This window comes from Podarcis melisellensis (assembly GCF_964234715.1).
Source record: "Podarcis melisellensis genome assembly, chromosome: 3".
Classification (NCBI taxonomy): Eukaryota; Metazoa; Chordata; class Lepidosauria; order Squamata; family Lacertidae; genus Podarcis; species Podarcis melisellensis.
Window position 1 is genome coordinate 85,250,542 of NC_138530.1, and position 18,614 is coordinate 85,269,155.

General features: G+C 43.0%; 1 long non-coding RNA gene across 1 annotated transcript in view; it reads left to right on the plus strand.

The window, feature by feature from the left end:
• LOC309367396 overlaps positions 1 to 18,614 on the plus strand; it is a 69,520-nt gene that overhangs the window by 21,428 nt on the left and 29,478 nt on the right. The window contains exon 2 of the long non-coding RNA XR_014167130.1: positions 5,086 to 5,239. This is a non-coding gene — a long non-coding RNA (uncharacterized lncRNA). The remainder of the gene's footprint in view (positions 1 to 5,085; positions 5,240 to 18,614) is intronic.

Consider the following 18,614-nt stretch of genomic DNA (forward strand, 5'->3'; position numbering starts at 1 on the left):
TTGTCACCAATTCTGCATACATGAGTAAGATATGTGCATAGGGATATCATGGGTAGAAGCTGAAGAGAAATGTCTGCTCCTTATAATTTGCTCAAAATGAAGGTTGTTTTATAATTCCATCTTACAAAGTTATTTCCCCACTCACAAACTTTTATTATGACTTTCTTTGCATCTTCCATGTGAGCAATTTTCTGCATTTCACATCAGCCTCTGATCATCCTAGGTAGGAAATGTTGCTTGTTATTCATTCAACTGATAGAAAGCACTTCTTTGCCTCCTGTGAGCTGCAGAATGCTATAATGAACCATTCTATGGTTCCAAGGAAGAAGGGGTTGCTCCTCTGTTAAGGGCAGATTTTAAATTGTACATAAATAGGAGTAGGGGGAGTGCTGGAACCCTCAGCACAAATGTATGAGCCACACTAACAGAGGGAGGATATTTCTACAGGTAAAAGCTGGGAACAATTAAGTGACATGCCGCATTGCTCTTATCCGCTAAAGTAAAATTCTAACTTGGATTTTTCTGAGAAAGTGACATGTCTGAGAGAACAAAACACCTTGCTTTCATCCTAATGCTATCCTGCGCTCATCATTTAACACCCACCCAGTGATTGTCTGTTTTGTTGCAAAAAGCAGCTTTGTATCGTGCATTAAAACGATTATGCCTTTGTAGACTTGTGCTAGAACTCTCCCTTGCATATTTCAATTCATGTTATAAATATATTAAAAGTTATATCATCTGCCAGCAAAGTTTTAAGATACCACAAAGACTTAATATATACTTTTGGAACATTGCATAACTAATGGTGCATTCATAACGGACCTGGGGGAGGGGTGGGATTCATGGCAATTTTTAGACTGCAATTCTATACCTACTTAACCTGGGATAAAGTCCCCCTGAACTCAGTGGGAGTATCTGAGAGTAAGGCTGCATTTAGACAACAGTTTATTTCATTTCCCTAATCTCCACAGTTTATTTGAGCTTTCTCTCAATGTAGAAGCCACTTCCAAAAATCTAGCAGAACATGGTTTAGCACTAGTTTCTGTGTTAATTGTTATGAAAGTATTCATTTTTTCTTAATTAAGTGTGCTTTGGTGTTGTTGTGCTCATGCAAGTTTAGATTGTCCCTCCCATTTTACTGTTATAAACGATGAGTGGAGGACATGATCTGGCTGGGGGCCTCTGTCTGGAGCTCCCCAGCATCCCACAGGCCATTTTGACTGGTGGGAGGGCCACCCACCTCTCAATCAAATGACATCACCATAAAGTCAGGTGACCAAACAGTATCCTTCCCCCCCCCCCCCACTGCCTTGACTCACTTAAAATAATGGTATTATGTTGGCCACTTTCCAATACTTCAGTATCTTTGGGACTAGTTACATATTTTTGCTAGATCAACAATTTCACATTTCAGTTCTTTGAGTATTCTCATGGTGGATGCCATTCAGAGTTGGTGATTTGTCATATTTTATTCTGTCTATTAGGCCTAGGACTTTGTATCTCATCACCACTCTGTGCCTCAGTTCCTCTGGCTCCCCTGCTGCAAACATTCATTCAAGCTCTGGGAATCTACCCTATATCCTCTGCTGTTGAAGACAAATGCAAACAATTCATTCAGCTTCTGTGTAGTCTCCTTTTCCTCCTTGAGCACACCTTGCCACTCATCTACAAAACCAGGCTGTGGGCTGCTTTTCGTTTCTGTAAAGGGTTGTTACGGGGAATCAAAGGTAGATTCTCCCTGAACTTTCCTAATCGGTGAAAAATAACATTGCATAGAAAAGAAGACTATAAAGCTATGTGTATGTAGCTGCTCCCTCTGTTTTTTACTAAAACTGAATACAATAGCAAATACAGGGAATAGGCAAGGATCCCCTAGCTATAGGAGGTAGGGATAGGAAGTTCCTAGTGAGGTCTCAAGAAGGGAAATAACTCTGTTTCCTTATAGGATGAGTTACATAGAACAAAAGGAGAGCGATCTAAAGAAAAGGGGAATGAGCTTGAGGATTTTAAGCATTCCTACCACAGCACATTTGGGCACTGTGTACAGAATTGAAGAGGAAATCTAAGAGGATAATGTCATTTTCAGTAAAAGGCGAAAGATTTATACGATCTGAAGAGAAACCAGAGTATTTTCAAGGCTTACTACTGAAGCTTTGTGGTCAAACCCTTGGTGCTGGCATCTCAACATTTACCAACACGAACGACTATTCATTACAGTCCCGGTAGGGATGGTCCTTCTTTGAATGATATTTTGGTCTTGCCAAAGCTCTTAAATGACCAAATAGCACACCTGTGCAAAAGGAATTGGGTGAAATGTAAGTCATTTGCATATATGCCAAATCCTCACAGCTTCCAAAGGTAATCCCACTTGCGTGTTGAGTCCCACAATGCCACCCACCAAAAAATTCACACTTCACACATGATTTTTTGTTTAAGGTTTTTGGCATAATTTTGGCCACAACTTTATTAAAATACAAAAAATGTGAGTGGTTGCTTAGGCATTGGTTATGACTATCTGTCCTTGCCCTCAGGGACAGAGCTGGTCTTCCGGCCACCATCGGAAGCCAGCGTGGGAAACAAGTATTGGGTGAGAAAATGGAGCTGAGCCACAGTCCCTCACCTCTCACCCTCATGTTCCGGTGGGGCTTGCACGGCCCAAGTCCGACTCCGGGGACAAGGACGAAAAGAATGGCAAGCCCCTGGATTCCTTTAACGGAATTCCCTTCGCATCATTTGGAGGGATAGGCACTTACCCCTCCAAGCACCAATTTAACCAATGCCTAACCGCCAACCTTACAAGTTGTGACGATTTGCTACGTAGTAGGCAAAAACCAAATGGCACCAGCCAATCAGCCAGATGGCAAAATTCCTACCAGGCCCCCGCACCAAGGCGAACGACCCCATGACAGGCATAGCAAGGTCAAGCGAACATGAAAAAACCACCCTATGAAAGGGAGGGAGGGCGGGTGATCCGGTGCAAAATGGCCAAGAGGACGTCCTACGTCTGGCCCCTGTATTTAAAGACTCTGACCCCTCCTCCAAATTGGCAACAATCAAAACTCCCCAGCAACCCAAAGTTAACCACTTAAAGGCTTGGGTTCCTCACCAAATTTGCCTAGTCACTGCAGGGTGGCCTGTTTCCCCAACCGCAACACGTGCTCTCTGTTATGGAGAACACGCTTTAACGTTTATGAGGATAGCCCGTGCACACCATTGCTTATTCCCTCTGCTGTGCATGCACAAGCCCTTGCTTGGCGCAGTCATAATTGCATAAAAACTTTAGAAGTTAAGGTGTTTAGGGGCAGAATTAAAATGACAGCAAGGCGGAGCATTTTGGTAACACTATACTATAAGTAAGGGCTTTTAACTGCAAAACACAGAGACTTATTCAGATTGTCAGTTGCTAAGATACATGGTGTTAGCTCTGTTGGATTCATCCCAGATGGTTACCTGAGCAATAGTTTGTAATTTAATTAATTACTGTCCAGTCTGCTCCTGCTATCTTTTATTTTATTAAGTTAGGCAACTGCTCTTTTTTAAAAGCTCAGCTATCTTTCTAGAGTAATAGGGGGTTATTTAACTCAATCTGAATCCATTTACAATGAGTATCACATTCATTTTTCATCAACAAAGAACTACCAAAGTTGAGTGGCCGCTTTTTCTTTTTAAAAAAGAGATATTTCCTCAGTGCTGTGTCTGTGTCTCAGCTAATTGGACACCTAGCTTTTCCAAGCCTTCTAGAAGATTTAGACCTCTTCTAAAGGAAGCCTTTAAATTACTTAAATCCTATGCCAGGAAGGTACACGAGAAATTTGATTTCTCCTTTATATAGTCACACACACACACACACACACACACACACACACACACACAGAGAGAGAGAGAGAGAGAGAGAGAGAGAGAAAGAGCATGTTTGAAAGACTCACACATTATAATCATATTTGTTACCTGTTGGTACAATTGTGCAGCCATTGCTGCTGTTGGGAAAGGACCATAGGTCAGTGGTAAAGGACACGTTCTGCATGCAGACTGTACCAAGTGCAATTCCAGCTCAGGCAGGGCTGGAAGACTCCTGCCTGAAAACCGCTGCCCATCAGTGTAGACCAGGGTAGCCAACATAGTGCCCTCCATATGCTGTTGGACTACAATTCCCATCAGCCCCTATCAGCATGGTCAGTGGCCAGAGATTATGGTAGTCTACAACATCCAGAGGGCAGCACCACATTGGCTACCCCTGGTGTGGTGCATGTGTATTCTGTACTCAAGAAAGCTAAGGCCCTGTGCACAATGCAACCTGGAAGTACCGTATTTTTCGCTGTATAAGACACAAGACGCACCTAGTTTTTGGAGGAGAAAACAAGAAAAAATATTCTGAATCTCAGAAGCCAGGACAGCAAGAGGGATCACTGCACAGTGAAAGCAGCAATCCCTCTTGCTGTTCTGGCTTCTGGGAGAGCTGCGCAGCCTGCATTCGCTCCATAAGACGTGCACACATTTCCCCTTACTTTTTAGGAGGGAAAAAGTGAGTCTTATAGAGCAAAAAAAATATGGTAAATTCTCTTGGACCCAGAGAAGATTACTGAGTAGGATTGCGTAGTTAGGGTAAGAAGCTGACGTGCAGTTTGTGTTTTCCCAGAATGTCTGGAAAAGGCATAACTGCCATCATTCTGCGTCTGTTTGCACGTGTTGCCTTGCCTTGAGCCTACACTGATGATTTGATCAATTAGTTAATTAATTAATACAGCTGTGGAGATTACCAGTTGCTGTTTCTATGTTTTCTGTATACAGTGGTACCTCGGGTTAAGTACTTAATTCATTCCGGAGGTCCGTTCTTAACCTGAAACTGTTCTTAACCTGAAGCACCACTTTAGTTAATGGGGCCCCCGCTGCCGCCACACCGCTGGAGCACGATTTCTGTTCTCATCCTGAAGCAAAGTTATTAACCCGAGGTACTATTTCTGGGTTAGTGGAGTCTGTAACCTGAAGCGTCTGTAACCTGAAGCGTATGTAACCTGACGTACCACTGTAATGGGAAAGAGTGGAGTTGAGTGATTTTTTTTCTTTTCTTTTTAAAATAAGTTGAAGAATAGAGCTGAAGAAATCCAAAGGTCATTAAATGCAGTTTACTGATGTAAGGCAGAGGATGATCATCTCGCTATCGCTCCTGCACTCCCAAGGCCACCCAGTGCAATCGAGGCCACAGTCTTCCACGCAGAGAGAATGGACATGCTGCAGAAAGGTACCTGTGGAGCTAATAGTTTCAGGTCACTCATGCGAGAGATGCAAGTCACATTCAACAAGAGGGGGAAAGAAGGGTGGTGGCAGGCATACCTGTGCAGAAAACCAGGGGAGAACTTGACCTCCAGGATGTTGTTAAATTGCTGATCATTCAAATTACAAGAATGAAATGTCTGTTCCTGTTCTCGTTAGAGCTCCAGAGCCATAAATAAGTCAGACTCTTAAGTGACTTGGTGCTTGTTGAGGGCCATTTCGAGAATGCACCACAGGAAGAAGGCGTGATTATAAATAGTGCAACAGAGCAGCGCAGGGAGACATCACTTTTCAAAAGATGCATTAGGGTATATTTACTCACAGAACAGAGGGATGATGCTAAACTATGAATATGTTCTAAAGATAATTCACTTCTTTATTAACGACCCTTTGGAGTGATAATTCTCCTTTCTGTCTGGCTTGCAGGATATGGTGTGTTGATCTATTCTGGTTCAATAAAGAGGCTTCGTTTGTGTTTAACGCAGGCAGCCTTGAGAGGAAATGAATGCTCTGCTGCTGAAATTAATGTTGAATGTGGCTTGGAGCTACCTGCAAATTCTCCTTTCGTAAAGTGGTCGCTGTATACCGTTGGCTCTGAAGTTGAGAGCCTGCCTTCTTAAATGAAGTGCTACATACAATACGCCTTTTCGCTTTCCCTGTCTCGCATATCTTTACCTTTGCTCCTTTCTGCAATAGCAAGTCATTTTGGTGCTTTTCTGGGGGTGTCAATGGGAGACAGGGAGTTGGGGTATCACTTATGTGTGTTACGTTTAAGTGCAGTGCTTTGCCATCTTGCTCCCATGAGTCCCAGTAGCAACAATGTGTGGAAGGTTGTTTCACTGCTAAAAGCCTGCAGTCAAAGAAATTGGTTGCTTAGTTGCAATCCATACATGAAATTTAGGCAACCGCCCCTCCCTTCTCATCATGCATTCTTTCTTGGGCTATGCTATATTTTTAGAGATGTCAGGTCACAATGCTTATTGACTGATGAAGCCATAACTGGTACAATTCCTGTGTTGTGGGCCTGGATTCAGCACCTTGCAACACTATTTGAGTTCTGTGGGGTTTTTTTTTCTTGGTTCCACAGCTCCTTTCCCCCTCAAGTTCCTCCTTGCAGGTTGCTGCTTTTAGCTACTTTGCCTTTTGTCTCAAACTCTCTAGTCTAGCTCTTTCCTCTTAGATCCTCCAGCTATTAAGCACTATGATGTCTTTGCAGAGTTCCTTCTGTGGTATATCACTCCTTGCCCAACCTCTCTCCTGCCCCTTTCCTCAAACATGCACATTCGGTTTGAACTGATAGAATTATACATGGTGCACCTCCATATGGTTTATTTATGTGGATTTAATAACCTGTTGCTATGTAAATTTCTACCTCTAATTTTCCCCTTCCATTTTACAACACTTTCCCTGTTATATTCTGCTGCACCTGGGCCTGCAATGTGTCATGCATAATAAATTTGGTGTGGTTTTCAGTTTGATACAATGGGACTCTCAAGGTCTCTTTTGGTAACAGCTTTATGCAAAAACTAGCAAAATGCCCACCATTGTGATAAATACAGTGGGAAATAGTGGTTGGGTTGTTTACTTGGTTATCCTTGGTTATCACCCTTTTCCTTACCCCTGCATTGATCAAACATGGATTTGGGAGCCCATGTTTTCCAGTGTGAGGGTATTTTTCAGGCTACTGAAAGGGTGTCCTGAAAAAATTGTGTTTACATTTATTATACACCCACTTAGCTCTGTAGGTCAACAAATCTGACGAAAGGTGGTTATTCATTTAGTGACTCCGGGATTGTACTTTCACTGTTTTTCATTTATTTCAATCGCTTCTTGATATTGTGGGAGATTTTAATTATTTTATTGCAAGGCAATGAAAACTTGTGAATAGAAGGCTTTTAAAAATAAATAAATCATGATCTTCAGGTCACACGTATTTTGACATTTTACAGCCTGACCTGTCAAAATGACTTCAAATCCTCTGGCTACTCATTTGAGTTGGTGAAAAAAAACCATTAACAGCCCACCTCCTCTGCTAACATAGCAAGTTTTCTTTCTCTCAGGTGTATTGTCTTTGCATATTATATTGTTGTAGATCATCTTCCTCTGTTGTTTTGTTTTGAAAGAACTTAATGAAAAGCCATTGGCAAAATCACTTCACTCTGGCCAGTATTTTGCTTTATTTAGTTTGGTAAATACATTGCAGATTATTTATTCCTCGTTAAACTTAGATGAATGGGAGACTTCCATTTCCTTAATAGCTTCATCATCATAACTATCATTATCATTTTTAAAAAGTTTGTTGAAATTAGGATTACAAATTGCATTTTCATCCCACCCTTCCTCCAAGAAACTCAGGGAAGCATGCATGGGTTTCCTTCCCTATTTTATCTGCAAGGCAGGCTAGTCTATGGGAGAAGTGGGGGCTAAAGTCACTCATTGAACTTTGTGTCTGGGGGTATGAGCATGGGTCTCTCCTGTCCTCATCTGACTCACTAATAGATTGACTTTGAAACCAGAGTCATCAACTTTTCATTTCAAAAGCGTTGTCCTGTTGGCTGGGCAGATGACATGGACAAGATAGGCAGAGTCAGGAGAAAGCATTGCAAGGAAGGCAGGTCTGGAGCTTATTGGCTTTTGAGATTCCAGAGCACCAGTTTATGTTGCTGGACCAGTAAACCATTGGTTTGCTGGTTTCCTATAATTAAACAACCTTCCTATTTAATTCTGCTTGGGAACATAAGTTGAAAAAGTGGTGGTGTTCGTCTGCTCTCATTTATTTGGCTTCCTAGGAGAACATTTGTGTCTCCTTGCATCCCACCATAAGTGCTGCATGAACCATCTAATTTGAATCTATTTGAAAATAGCAAATTGAGGTGGAAAGGTCCCTTTCTGAGAAGATTTAAGCTGCAGTTTTTCACAGGACTTGTTTTCATTATATTACATCTGCAAATCTTCCTAAGAGTCCTGCAAAGGTCCTAGCACACATGATTGAATGTGTCCTTGTTCCACACCAAACAAATTGAAGTTATTTCAATAGTCTGAAGATTAGATAACATTTTCAAAGGTTATTCTCAGCATTGCAATAGATGGCCATGCTTCCCTCCCTCCCTCCCTCCCTCCCTCCTTCCTTTATGAGTTCAGGGGCATGCTAATTAGGGTATGTACCTTTGTGTTCCTAAATAAAGTTCTGCAAGCAGTAAATCTTTCTATAAATGTGTTCACCTTATTTTCCCAGGAGGCAAGTTGAGTTTTGCTTCTTTGATAAAGCAAGAAGGGAGGTCGGCCCATAATAGCCTGTGCTTGTAGACTGGGTCAAGAGCTGAAGGGTGAAGGCAGTGTCACAATCCATGGGAAGTTAATAACTTTCACAAGCGTGCAAGCATATGTAACTTTCTCTGCATAATAGAAAACATGAGTATAAGTAGTTTAAGGGCTTATCCACACTTAGCTTTTTCCCCTGCTCTTTCCAGGCATAGGAACCACTCCTTAACTCATGCTAGGCAGTTTCCAAATCCCTGGGCGCATTTATACTGTTATGCACATGCCACTTCCCCAGCAGTGCTTAGCTGAATGTGGTTCCTTAGAGACAGAATTAGATGCTGGCTCAAAAGGTGAGTGTAGGTGGAGGAATACTACTTAACACCTTCCTACCTACAGCATATCCATTGCCCTACTTCAGCTTTCTTCAAAAGGAAGTGCCCCAAGATGGGCAGCATCCTAAGATGGCTTCATATCCTGACAGCTCTTGCCCTGCCTGCCACTCTGTCCCATCAAACTGCAACTTCTCTTGGCTTCCTTTTCACAGATGCTCACAGACCTAGCCTGCATCTTCCTAAACTGGGGTGGAGAGTGGGGAGGACTGCCACCTACCCTGCTGGATTTCATAGCCCATTCAGGTTCCCCAACAAAAGACGGGTCTGACAACTTGGCAATGGATCCTTTTGTTCAAACCCCAAACAGTGATCCATCGTTGTTTCAACACAGGCCCACAACAATGCAGTATCTTCCTTCCACAGCTCTAAAAGGGATTCTGGATCACCTGTATGACGTACTTTGAAGGCCAGGGTCCAGCCCTAAATCAAGCAAAAGTGCCTCTGGGCATGTACAAAGTGCATTTTTCTCCTCTACATTAGTTTATTCCCATCCACCTGGAATTAGGAAACTGGAACTGATGTTCCAATAAGCCTGAATCTTGGCACTTTCCTCACTGCTAAATGTCCTCAGCCTCATCCACTTCCCTGTCCTCAATAGCTAAAATTAGGAGGGCAGAATTTCCAATTCATAGAGTGTGAGTCCCTGGCAGGCTTGAGTCCTGGCATCTGTTCTATAAAAGAAGTGTAGTCATTGGTCAATGGAATGGTCCAAACAAATGGGAAGTTGAGAATCCCTGGGTGAGACTTACTGAGAGCCATAGTGGATGTCCACAGTGTATTTATTTATATTGTTGCTTGTTTCACCCTCAGTCTAATCGGAACTCAGCTATGAAAGCACCTGAGCTTTAAAAATAAATTATTGCAAGCCAAACACTTTAAAAGATAGAAAATCCCATGTAGCATCAATCACTAGAATTGGTTACTACAGCATTCCTTTGGACCACAAGGAATTGCTTGTACAGTTTCACTTAAGCAGGTGAAATTTCAGGCTCATGCCAAATTAAACTCCTTAATTGGAAACAGACCATTTTCATTAGCTTTATGAAGGTTGATCAAGGGATCCATTATAGAATAAATTACTTCCCTCCCCTCTGAATATCAAATTTAAACATTTCGCTTTCACCTTCAAATACCTACACTTTGGTCGTAAGTTTGTACCTAAAAACCAAATCATTTTATTTCACTTTGGTATGCTTTGTTGGCTGGGGAAACCCAGCCAGATGGGCTAGGTATAAATAAATTATTATTAGTTCAAAAAAAAGTCTCCTCCAAGAAAAAGTATTTCTCCCACCTTCTTTCCTTAGCTGGGTATGGCTGAAGATCCGAGGCTGTGTTAGACTGTGACAGAGGAGCTGTTAAAGAACAGGGAGACAAAATAATTGGGAGCCACAATGCCAGTGCTTGTTTCCCCACCATCTCCTGAATGAAAGTATGGCAGGGAGGAAGAGTTTAAACACCCACTGTAGCCAGTGTGGTGGTCCTGAGATGGTTGACTCCTCACGTTTAAGGTTTTTAATAAGGTGTTGGGAGATAGAGCTCTCAACTCGCATGTCGCTCCTGCCATAGGGTCCAGTGTTCCTGTATATTTGCATGCAGTATATTTACAAATGTACAAATCCACACATACGCACAAGGGCATAAGCGTTTGGTCATGTGAGAATCATTGCCCCCGCTTACGCATCCGGAAGTTTGACTTGGCATCATGTATCCTCTCTGCACCCGCATTCTTACAATATTTCAGCCATCCATATTATACTCGTTTCTTAATTAGGGCTGCCAGTTTAATCGGTAGATTAATTAACTAAAGCTTTCATTGATTAACCAGTGGGGACTAATTTTAATTAGTGAGGGCAAATTTTAATTGGTGAGGCTGAAAATGAACAGCACAATTGTTTATTTTTTTTACTCACAGCTATTTTGGTTGCAGCATATTACTATTATAGGCTGGGGAAAAAAAGAATGTATTAAAGACGGCCCTTTGTTCCAGAGATGAGCTTTTGCTTAATAACTTATTTCCCCTTGTGCTTCAGTGTATTATTCACTATGTAGGGTCAGTGATGTAAAAATTCTGTAATCTTTCATTTTTTAAAGGGTTTATGCAGTTTGCCATATTTACGTAGACCTAATGCACCATCGAATATAATGCGCACCCTAATTTTTGTGATGTAATTTGGACAGAAAAGGTGTGCATTACATTCAAGTTAATACAGTGTATTCTGCTTTGCAGCTTGTTGCTGCTGGTTTTCTATTTGGACCCTGCCGCATAAACAGTTTTGTTGATTATTATGTTCATATCCCACCTTACCTCCAAAGAGCTCAAGGTGATGTACATTGGTTTCTGCCTCCCCGTTTTACCCTCACAACAATCCTGTGACGTTAGGTTAGCCTGACTGGCCCAGTTTGAGCTTCATGGCTGAATAGGGATTTCAACGCTGGTTTCCTACCATAGGAACCAACTCCTAGGGGCTGTGGGGGCTTTGGCCCCCATAGTAAAATATTTGAGGGGGCCTGGCCCCCACAAAGCTGATGGGCATTCCCATTCAAATGGTGTGTGTGCGTGCACTGTACTTCTGCCTCCTTGGAAATGAAGGAAGAGTTTAAGGAGCTGGCTCAGTGTTGGGCTCATCCCCACATGCCTCTTCAGAATGGGACAGTTCTTCACTGTTGGGAAAAGGTGCCTGAGTCATCTCAACTGGTTGTGGCCCTGCACTTGGGGGTAACTAGAGGTGGGTCAATCTCCTGAAATCCTGCTCAGCCCTTCCCCTGAATTCAAGTATCTGCCTCCCAAGCCGCTGGTTCCCTTCCTGGGGTCAGACTCCTCCTGAGGTCCTGAACTCCCATGCCCCAACCCCCTAGGACCTTCCCTCAGCTCAGTCTTCTCCAACTCCCTGATCTCACCCCACTCCTCATCATCTGACGCCCTTCTCCACGATGTTTCCACAGGGCACATTGTATTTGTGCAGCAACTGTAGCATGAACAATGCCTTTAATGTTTGGGACACTAACAATCTGTAATGGATCAGAATTTACCCAAGCCTAGCATTTCAATGTTTGTTTGTTCCTGTGAGGTTCAACAAAAATGCTGAGAACTGCGTCCTGGTCCCCTTGTTCCCATTTTGCTGAACACAGAAGCTGCTAACATCTACATAGAGTATAGGATTTTAGTTAAATTACTTTGGTGACAGAGAAACACAACTATTTATTCCTTGTCCAGAAAGTCTATTCTGAATGAGTGTGAGTGAGATTCTGCATCATGTGTGATGGGGGGGGGGGGAAGCTCAGTAAGAGCTTCCCAATTTCACTGTGTTCATCTGAAGTTATGAATAGTTGTATGCACTAAGAGCATCTCTCTGCGATTGGGAACCCTGCTGTAGACATTATCCCTGATGTCTATGAATTTGCAAATGTAACATATAAGCTCTTTTTAGACCTTCAGATAAATGCACAAATGTTGGAAGCTGGGATTGCATACACAACCTGATTCCCCCGCCCCAGATGTTCTTTGAACACATGAAAAGGGCTAATGAGACAAGCAGACAAATTTTGAGCAATATATAATTGTATTTGTCCCGTTATAATTCAATATTGAGAAATGTATCACTTCTTTTGTCCCATCAGTGGGGGAAAAGACACCAACATTGGTTAAGCTCTTTGCACCACAGGACAGAAGGGAGGGTGGGTGTTGAATATTGGCATCCAATGTAATCTGAGCATGTTTCGGGGGTGAGTTCAACACAGAGGAACTGAGCCAATGCAAACTGGAACTGAGCAGGAAAAGCAAATAGCACTGTGGCTTTTTAAAAGGGATATTTACAGAGAGCTTTTATATCTGCCACTGGAGCTACCAGTGGGCCCATTGATACCCATGAGTGTGATGTTGGCAACCCCTGGTCTACCATCGGTGGCAGGAGCTCTCCAAGACACCGTATTTACCTGAATGTAATGTGTACCTTTTTTGGCCAAATTATGTCACGAAAATTAGTGTGCACATTAGATTTGATGGCACATTTACATTTGCCAGTAAATACTTTTTTTGGTTTCAAGGTTCTGAAAATTGAGGTGCACATTAGTTTCGATGCCGCATTCAGTTTGCTTAAATACGGTGTTGGGCTTTTATACCTGAGGTCCCTTTGTAGCAGGAGATAGCAGGAGCTGAACCCTGAGACCTTGTGCGTAGGGCTCTGCTACTGGGCTATGGCCCTTCTTTCCAGTGGCGTAGAATGGGTGGGCATAGGGGCAGTTGCCTTGGGTGCAATATTGCTAGGGGGCGCAAAATTTCAACACCCAGTGCTGCCTCAATACAACTCTTCTTTTCTCATCTCTGCGGCTGTGAATTCCTGGGTGACGCAGATACTGTTTGGCAGCATGTGTACTCCGTCCATTTCCCTCCCTCTCACCCCCCTTCTGCACAGCCCCAGGCGCTGGCAACCCACGCTATGCCACTGCTTCCCTCACATGCATGCAGTCATTGAATGAAGCACATGCATATGTTAACCAGCTCTCATTCAGTCCCTGCTAACTGAGTACCCATATATTTTAAAATAGCAATGTTTTATGGAATAGAACAGCTTTTTTCTCATGTAGTGATGGCCGTGTCCATAATCAATTTACCTGTTCTCGGTATTCAGCAGCCAGCAGCAGGCCGTGGGACAGATTTTCACACAGAGCTCGCTGATTCATTGTCAGATTTGGCAGAACTTAACAAGCTAGTTTTGGCCACTTCCCCAACGCTTCCCTGTGAAGAGACAAAAGCAAGTAGGAAACATGATTTGCTTGGCTCCCTGGACCTTCCACCAATCCACTCTGTTTAAGACAATCAAAAACAAGCCTCATGCTGTTTTGGATGGCGAGTCTCCATTTCTGAATCCATTCTCCTTGTTTGGCACAGATTGTTTTTCAAATCTGTGTGCATTAAAGAAGGAAAAGAAAAGCCCTAAGGAGAGAATGATTTCACAACGTATGGGCTCCCAATGATGCCGCTTCATGCACAGATTATACAAGCCACCATACTTATGCCAATCTGCTAGGATGGCAAAAGGAGCCTGTTCACAGATTGGCCGCATATCCTGAACTGGCCCTTGTAACTTGAGCACAAGCCAAGCTGGCCTTAAAACAGCAGGTGGGCCACTGTCCGTGTTTCGTCTTTTTTAAACAAATGCTGTCATGTAGCTGTAGCACATAGTAACATTTTGGGCTTGAGCTGCAGCCTCAGTCTGCCATCCTTGGCCCACTTACCTGTGAATAAGCCCTGCAGAGCTCAATAGAATTTACTTCTGTGTAGGCATGCATAGGTTTGCACTGTTGAACCCTGAAATGGAATTATTAGAGTATTCTAGTTTCAGCACCATTTCAGTAATCCTTACATTGTAAGCTGTACAACAGATGGCAGCAGCAGAGGTTTCTTTCTGAGCTTAGCCTGTGCCTGCTCCCATGGCTTGAACTTTCTATTACCTGCTTTGATCAGGTGCCAGTTAATTGACAGAATGATGGTCCAGCTCTGGATTCAGCCCTCTGGCCAGATTCACTTCCTCACTTCCATCTATGTAATGTGGATGAGGCACTGAGACTGAGAGATTGGCTAATTCAACCTTGCTAGGCACATTAATGGAAGTAGCAAAATAAACAATTGTGTTGCTTTTTAGTACTACCAAAAAGTGGCATTCACTGAATTGTATGTGTGCAATACTATTAAATTATCAGAGGATGGAATGATCATCTGTTTAAGAAAGGGAATGTGGCACGAGAAACCCAATCATTCTGATATTGCTGTGTGAATTATTTTCATTTGCATCTCTTCTCAGGCTTCTTGGGTTTCAAAGCATGTGCAGAGTTTGTTGAAGAATAGAGATGCTTAGAGGGAGCTGTTGGAGAAAAGCAAATACCTTCCCTTCTTCTGAGCTTCTAGTTAATGCATGTGTTACTTTAAACCACACGAGCACTGTTTGTCTAGCAATCTAGCCAACCCTTGCTTATAGCCTCTCTGTCTAAGTCAACTCCATCCCTAAAAGCTGAGCCATTTTTGTCATTCTTTCCCAACTTGTTGAGACAAGATGTCAGCCATTTCTCTTTCATCTCTGCCCACCTTGTAAATAGCTCTTGCATGAACGAAGCCTTTGAACTCCTTAAACTGTAAGTTGCCCATGCTGCAGGCTCTCCTAACAAGAGTAACTTAGGACTCCTCATCAGCTGTTTTCAGAAAGACCAAGGCTGAGCATCACGCATTTATGGCAACCTGAGGCCCGGTTGCAAAAAAAGCCCCATCTCAGATGTTAGTGGTCTCTTTGGGCTACCACAAAATTACAGAGAGGCTAGTTCTACCTCCTTAATGACTCTAAACTCACAATTTAAAAGGCCCAGCCAATTCAGACCTATTTTGCTATTGTGAAAAGAGCTTAATTCCTGGACACTTATTCAAGTACTGGCGTATGCTTCTTGCTACTTCACAGTGAGGGGTGGGTGGGTGGCCTGTAATCCCTAAATACTCTAGGTGGTACTGTTATCAAACTACATCAAAATGTAGAGGTTCCTCACAGGGAGGCAGACCACATAATAAGGATATATGATGCATTGTCAGAATTCAACAACTGCTTAGGGGTTCCATGCAAAATGCTATGGGCTTCCAAAAGGAAGAATGAGATAACAATGTAATAAACAAGCGGGCCATTTCACATAGGATTTCTTTGAGCAGGTGTGATCCTGCAGATGGTTAGCATCTGACAACTGCAAAGGTTGTCTACACTAGGAAAATATGATGGCTGTGTTATGTCCAGCCCATTCAAAACAACATTGTTTTTATGTACCTCATCTATTTGAGAATTATTTGTCTGTCTTTAGAACAAGAGTAGATGATTGATAATTTTCATTTCCTTTCACAAACCTACCCTTGTGTAGGTGTGTTTAGTTCATAATAGACAATAGGCAATGAAGATCTGCACAAAGGATATCTGATTACTGTTACCAGTAGCTGGCAATGGAAGCCAGTTGTGCCGGAATTGGAAAACAAGACTTGCTCTTTCTCAGCTTTGACAGGGCCTCCACCGGAGCCGGGGAGGGCAGACTACAAAAGCATAGCTTGTTCCTTTACCCCTCCCCCCCATGGTTGTTTTTTAAAAGTAGTGTGTTCATATACTGGGAGGTCAAGGTCAACAGATCTGACAGCTTGGGGCCAGGTTTGGTTTATGATTTAGCTCTATCCTGCAATGTTACCACATTGGCATTCTCAGGATAGTTTACAGTCTGAAAGGCAGAATAAAATGATGGATCAGGTCCCTAGCATTTAGGATCTAAACATGCTAAGTCAGGCAGAGGAGTTAACATTTGTATTCAGTATCGCCCCTATAGGAAACACAACATGTGTCTATGAGTTCCACACAAATGGGGCATCTGGGGAACTAAATGTAGGCCTATGTCGCTTCCAGATAATAATAATAATAATAATAATAATAATAATAATAATAATAATAATAATAATAATAATAATAATTAATAATAATTTATTATACCCCGCCCAACTGGCTGGGTTTCCCCAGCTACTCTGGGTGGCTTCCAACAAACCACTAGAATACAATAACCTATGAAACATTAAAAGCTTCCCTAAACAGGGCTGCCTTCAGATGTCTTCTAAAAGTTTGGTAGTTATTTTTCTCTTTGACATCTGGAGGGAGGGCGTTCCACAGGGCGGGTGCCACTACCGAGAAGGCCCTCTGCCTGGTTCCCTGTTACTTGGCTTCTCTCAGCGAGGGAACCGCCAGATCTCTCTCTCTCTCTCTCTCTCTCTCTGTGTGTGTGTGTGTGTAAATGTGAGGCTGAGTTTTCATCCTGGGCCCTACCACATAGAGATCTGGCTCACCTGGGATTTATGTAAACTACTGTAACTAATGAGGCCTTTCCCCTCTACTTGTGTAACAATCTCAACACATTGTGGCACCTGAAGCAAACCACAAAATGGCACCCCCTCCCCTCCTCACCAGGGAAGGGGGGGGTAAGTGAGGATCTACATCAGGAACTAGGGGGCAATACAGATATACATCAGAATCTGCTGCGCCTGTGGATCCTGCCGTCTGAGGCACTTTCCTCACTTTGCCCCATGGGTGGGCTGGCCCTGATAACAATGGAACAAGCAAAGTCCACTGCACATGGGGTTTTAGGGGAGTGGTGATTCCTAGGCATGCGCTGCCAGCAACTGTCCTTTCCCAGCCTCCCAGCTTAAAAAACCCCCCTACTCTCATTTCTCATGTGCTAAAGGGATCGTTTGTGCACCACAGTAAAATGTGTCTACTGCCCAGATTTCATTTCATACAGCCAATGTATATAATACCATGTGGGCGGAGGAAAGAAAATTGTTTTAAGCAAGTATTGGAGCCTTTGTGGCTTTTTAAGAGTTTTACCAAAAGCAGTAGGTTTCTGACCTTTCATGCCTAAAACTTCCACAATGGAATTGGATTCGGTTTCTAAAGTTATCACCTTAGAGACCAGGAGACAACTCTGAAATTGAGGCATGTTTTACTTGGACAGCTACCATTAGTGGAACTAACCCTTTTCCTGCATGACAAAAGGAGCTTATAAATCCGTGGTTGGATGCAGATGAGAAATGTATGTTTCGTTCACATAAATCGTGATAAGCTCATTATGGGCAAGCTCTCCACTGATGCGGTACCAATTGTATATGCTGGAAAAGCTTATTGCAGGGCCAAAATTGTATGGAGATTTCAACTGATGTCAGGGCTGTTGTGGAAGGAAACATAGTCAATACGTGACAAGCATATTGGCCTATGGGAACTACCTGAGCTTAAGAATGATCCACCAAACCTTTCCTTGTGGCAGTCCCTGACTCAGTTTTGTCTCAACAGTGCCCCTGCTGGGGGTCGGGGGGCAAGCACACAGAGACAAGTGGAATTTTTCATTGCCAGCACCATGATATGGATTAATATTGCCTTTGCCCACCCATCAGATCAATCATTTGATGACTGGAGAGGGCGTGATAACCTGTATATGGCTGTCTGGGTGTGATGTATGCTGGAGAGCGTGGAGGGGCCATGCCTCCCACCAGCACGTGGTCTCTAGAGAGTTGACCTAGGTTGAATACAGCCCTAGAGCTGGGAAAAGCTTATCCAACCCTCATGAAGAAGGTCCTCCAGGTAACGTGGAATCAAACTATATCAATCTATAAAAGTTAGTTATATTGAGCTTGGATACAATTTGGGTAACCAATGCAACAGATGCAGAATGCCTTGACATGAACAAATTTCCTAGCCCACACACACATTCTGGCTGCTAAATTTGTCACTAGCTAAAATTTTTGGACAGATTTTTTAAAGGCAGCCTTATGCCGAGAGCATTACAGCCATTTAAGTCAAGCTACAGCCGCTGTGGTTGCAACTGAGACCATGTTCCCCTTCCTTCGGATAGGGTTGCAGCCAGCCAGCCAGCCTGAGCTGCTAAAATGTGTGCAGTGCTGTATGCCTAAGGCTGCAATCCTGTACACACTCACCTGGGAATAAGTTTCTTTGAACCCAATTTAACTAAGTTCTGAGAGAACGAATGAAGAACAGAAAGGAGACGTTTTATGAGATGAGGCAACTCCTGCACTTGCAAGCTTATTACTGGAACTCAGTGCAAATGGCAATGCCTCATTAGCATTTAATTAACAACTGTTCCTAGTGAGCAAGTCCAATTAATATCCCGCTCATA